This window comes from Hypomesus transpacificus, chromosome 21 (genome assembly GCF_021917145.1).
Source record: "Hypomesus transpacificus isolate Combined female chromosome 21, fHypTra1, whole genome shotgun sequence".
NCBI classification, from domain to species: Eukaryota; Metazoa; Chordata; class Actinopteri; order Osmeriformes; family Osmeridae; genus Hypomesus; species Hypomesus transpacificus.
In genome coordinates, this window is record NC_061080.1 from 7,672,775 (window position 1) to 7,678,175 (window position 5,401).

Below are 5,401 nucleotides of genomic sequence, written 5' to 3' on the forward strand. Positions count from 1 at the left end.
GGTAGGTTTTAAGCTGTCTTTTAAAAATGTATAGCGTATTTGCTTCCCTAATATTTATGGGTAATTTGTTCCATAGTTTGGGGGCGTAATTGGCAAAAGGCTGCATCACCAATCTTCTTATGACTGCTTCCGGTGACCTCTAATAGGCCTGCATTTGATGATTGCAGTGTTCTAGCTGGTGTGTAGTTTATAAGAGAGTTAGCAATGTAGCTAGGTCCTTGTCCGTGAAGAGCTTTATATGTGAGGAATAGGATCTTAAAGTCAATTCTCAAGGTAACAGGGAGCCAGTCTAAAGTAGCTAGGACAGGACTAATGTGTTCTCTCCTTTTAGTTTTGTTTAATAATCTAGCTGCAGAATTTTGAGTTAGCTGTAGTCTTTCAGTGTTTTTCTTGGGAAGACCAGCGAAAATAATATACAACTTTATTTTTATTTTTAGCATTAAAAAAAATTAAAGTAAAGTAAAGAGGCACAAGTTAAATCAGAGCAAAAATGATCAAAGTAAGGTTAAATGAAATATACATTTAATAACATTGCAAGTATGAAATCAATTACAAGGAAAACATGTTACAAGATAAAGGTTAGCTCTTAGATACTCTACCATGATAATTGTGAAACCAAAGATAGAAAGCAAGAGGTGAGCAAGGAGAATGAGCACAAGGAAAAGCCAGAGCTGAGGAGAATGTCTCAGGAGATGAAGAATCCACTGGACAATGCATTACAATTCCCTTATTACACAAGACCAACCAATCAGACCACTTCTTGACCCTTACTTATCAACATATGACTAGCAAAGCTACAGGAAGTTATCCAATAAATGTGAAAGCCATCAAGTAGAGACCCTGTCCAGCAACAAGATTTTAGCATATGCGAAGTGGGGGCAGGGGGACACCCAGCCTTACAACGATTAAATGTAAGGACAAATAGGAAGTAAAAGTGTAGAACAACATGCATTCTATATAATCACAAAATCTAACATGAATGACATGAATAACAATTTACACAACTGTAAAAAATGATTTTACTATGCTAAGTGGGTTATGGAGTTCCCAGGATCATTTACTTGCAGTAAACATCATATTTAAATTTGTCCCCCAGTTTAGTACCAGTCAAGTGCTTCTGTAAGTCATCATCCATCTGCTTGCTTTGGGCCTCACTGAAATGGTTTTTCCAGTCTCTAACTTCACCTGATCAAAGGTCAAACACAAAGATAACTAAAAATATAATAACAAGATAATTCTACAAATGCATACTGTACCAAGTCTCATGTTAAGACACAAATCCAAAGTGTATGAACAGATAAAAATTATATTCTGAATCTGAATCAACCTTTGACAGTTTCAGAAGAGATGTGAATAATTTTTGTTTTAAACAAGTCTTTTCGAAAGATGTAAATGTGACCCCCACAGGAAATACATTTAAGGTGTTGAGTCATGTTTTGGTTTCCTTTGGCTTAGCATGCCAAAGCGCAGCTGAAAACTATGGATTTTGTTGGTAGCTTTTAAAAAGACAAATGCATTGTGATCCTGAAATTGTCCCTTAATATATAAAAACTGCATCAACATATGATGGTTTTAAATCTCTTCTTTAAAATGTACTGTTACATATCTGTTGCTTATCTGTGTTAAACTCTGTTGCACCACTGAAAACTAAAAAAAGTCCACAAGCAGAACCTCCCCCAGAATAAACTTTTTAGTGAAACGAAAAGAAAATGCCGCGCAGCAGAGAGAAAATGGAGGAAAACAAAGATCACTATCCACTACAACGTCTACAAAGATACACTAACCACCTATACCAAAACCATCCGCCTAGCAAGGAAATAATATTTTTCCAACATTATTACAGAAAATGCCAGAAATTCCAGAGTTCTCTTCTTCACCATTGACCAGCTGCTAAACACTGTCCCTGCCCAACCTCCATCCTCAGTAGTTTAATGTGAAGAGCTTGCTTTGTTCTTCAAGAACAAAATAACTTTGATCAGAGCTAGTATTATTACTAGTGGAGGTGAAACTGACATCAGTAGATCTTGCAGCATAACCATGAGAACATTTACATGTATCACACATTTACATGTATCACACTAAATCCTGCTTTACATTATCCCAGGTTTTCAAAACTGTCCTCTGTGAAATGGTTCGAGCAAATGTGTAACTGAGGGTTTAACTGCACAGGGATCTCCTCATAGACAAACATCACAGCCCGTCGAGTGTTTGGTTCCTTGGGAAGACTCTGAAAAGTGTCAGCATTCCCTGTACAGCCTGGAACACTGCCTTTTTCGGTTCGGTGGCTTTTTCAAAACCTACCGTTTAACAGCTACATTTTTTTATTGTGAGATTTGCATAGGAAAGAGGTGTCAATGGACTTTGAGTTTCACTGTATGTACATTTTACCCACTGAACTGTCGTTATTCAACTGTGACAATGTAAATTCGGTTTTGCAATCAATGACCCCTTGATATTGCAGGTTTATTTATCCTCAGTATTTGCACCTTAGAAATAATCACTTGGCTAGTAGGCCTACCACCAGAGAATGTCTAATATGGGCTCTGTTAGTACCATCAAAACGTGGGGAATCTAATCGGAAATGTGTTTACAACGTTGGGGAAAATATGATTAGGGATGATCTTGGGGGTATTTTGCAGGAGGGCCTGACAAGTTAGCCCATAGCTAGCCCATAGCCTGATGTCTTCTATTTGTAGATCTAGATAAGTTTACCGGTAGTACTACTTATCTGAACAAGAGCTAACGACATGATATCCACTTGTCCCAGAGGTGCACGTCGAGCTCTCCGGGACTCTCCGAGGGCGTTCCACCTAGACGAAGGTGTTCCCATGTGTCAGTTTTTTTTTAAACTGAGTAAAACGGAGCACCCTAAATCAACCTTAAATATCCGTCCTAATTTTGTATAGTTACGGATACCCCATTGGCTGTGATTGGTCCGCTAACAACATAATTACCGTTGCGTCACCTACTCTTTTGGCGGTATATTGTTTTCAGCACCCACAGCCTACGGAGAACCATAACAAAAAAAGTATGGGGCGCCGTTTGTAAAAGGTTGCACGTCCGTTAATCCTGCTCATTTTTCCCACATTTAGCACAAATAAATGCAGCACCATTTTTTACGGTCACTTTTTTAAACATTTAGAGAGAAATTCATCTAAATACATGTCATAACTTATCCAGAGCAATGTTCTGCAGTATGCAAAATAATAAAATAATATTTTATAGAACTGTTAAATCTAAATGTTAAATGTTATATTTAAATGTTAAAATCTAAATGTTAAAATGTACATGTTAAATGTAAATGTTAAATATAAAAGTTAAATATAAATGTAAAATATACATTTTAAATCTAAATGTTAAATATTTAGCTAAATATTTAGTTAAATATTTAGCTAAATATTTAGAGACGAGCCAATAGCCGAGCTCCTGGCAGTATCAGTGCACACAGCCCCGTCCATACCCGGATCAGTGGGTGGGTGCAACGTGGGTGACAGGACTCAAACATGGCTAGTTCTTTCCAGTTAGGAGAGATCGAACGCCCCGTTATGGAAGGTGTAAGGGCAGCCTCCAAGGTGCAGGTCCACCGGCGGTGCCGTCCACATCATTAATGGTAAGTTGTTTTAATTTGAACTTCTTAATACACCTTGGAGGACGTTACATTACCTAGCTTGTTAGCTAGCTAAAGTTAGCTAACATTTGTCAGGGTGACTCGGATGCTAAAGACTCAGATGCTTTGTTCGTGCGATTGCTAATTACAGTACCTTAAAACCCTTCAAAGTCAATTGACGCTTGAGAAAGACAAAGCGTAATATCTCCCGAACTGTACATGCCAGAAACTAATGGCTGTGTTGTATCCCCTTATTTGTATGTCCCCAAAACTTTTTTTCACACTGGTTTCAAGACTTGGAGGCATGCCAATATAATTGTACAATTGTACAATAGTATTATGTATTTCACAATAATAAACCAATGGTTTGGCTTTATATTATTCATCATGTAGCCAAGAGTCTTCTGAATCCAAAACTATAAGGCACTTCAATGTAGGCCAGAGTCTGACTCTTTCAGAGGGCATTATAGCAACATAGTACCAAGTAGACTTCACCCCTCTAGACCTCGAAGGGGCTTTATTGCCATATCTGGAATTTAACATGTGGGCTCTTGTTTCAGGTCTCCACATCAGTGGTGCCGTCGGGCACTTCCAGCTCTGAGATCAGTAAGTAAAGTTGTGTTATATAGCTAGAAAATGTTTGTTACTGTGAGTGAAATCAGTAATGTAGCTCAAAAAAGGAAATCCATAGAATTACTTAACTAAAGCATTGATAAAGCTATTTCTGGTTAATATTCAAGTTCAACATGGGTCATTATTTGGCTCATGCAAATATAATGTGAAGTGTATTAATATTGGTGGCGTATAATGATTACATTATGTGCATTGCAAAATTATATCACCAAAATAGTAAATGTCCTGTCTGTTTTTCCCCTTTTTTTAGAATGGGCATACTGTAAATTCTAAAGAGGACACGGAGTGCTTGCTAGGTCTAGAGACAACACCGATGGCCTCGTCAAAGGCTTTGTCTTCTTCAACATCAATAGGACTGCACACAGGAGGATAAAAGAAGATACAGTCCCTTAAAAAATGTACCACCCTAAAATGTCAATTAAATGTTACATGGTAAAAGTTTAATACATAAAATTGTACATGAAATCTGCAAAGTGAATAGTAAATTAATAAATTAAATTTCCTTCTCGCTGTCCTTGAATCCTGTCCCATGGTCAGATGGAGCACTGGCTTCAACAGCCTTTTGCTAGAGATGGGCGAACGATGCCTTGTGAAGCTTTGGTGGTTTCTTCCGGATTGTGCCGAACCAAAGAGCCGAAATTTTAGAGCACAGTGACATCTAGTGGTTTAAAATTATAGCAGCCGTTTAAACTAACTGAATGCGATGTACCAGTAGTTTCTGGCGGTACTTCGCCTCGTTAATTATTCAATGTCGTTCATTTTTGTAAGGCTACGTGATGGTCTAATATTCGTGTTCATTCATTAAAACCATACATGTGTATTTGAGAACTGTGTAATTTTCATACAATAAATATGTTTTACTGTGATGTACTGGTCTACACCACACTTTGTAATGTTCTGCAAACAGTATAAGGGCGGTAGAATGCTTAAGTGTATGGAAGTATTAAATGACTGCTGATACAGAGTAGTAGCCTACACAACCACTCTTTACATATAACTGTCTCATTCCTTACATTTGTGATATGTATTGTGGAACTGCATGGCCACTTTAAATAACTGAGGGTAAAGGGCCTTTCGTGTGACCCAGTAGTCCAGAGGGTCCTCCGTCCTGGCCATATTTGGTTCTTTCAAATACCTGTATAGAAAGAAATGTACTTGTAT

General features: G+C 37.7%; 1 long non-coding RNA gene across 1 annotated transcript; it reads left to right on the forward strand.

The window, feature by feature from the left end:
* Positions 1 to 3,437: 3,437 nt before the first annotated feature.
* LOC124483538 lies at positions 3,438 to 5,104 on the forward strand. The gene is made up of 3 exons (XR_006957852.1): positions 3,438 to 3,610; positions 4,168 to 4,213; positions 4,491 to 5,104. It is a non-coding gene; the product is annotated as an uncharacterized LOC124483538 (long non-coding RNA).
* Positions 5,105 to 5,401: the final 297 nt, after the last annotated feature.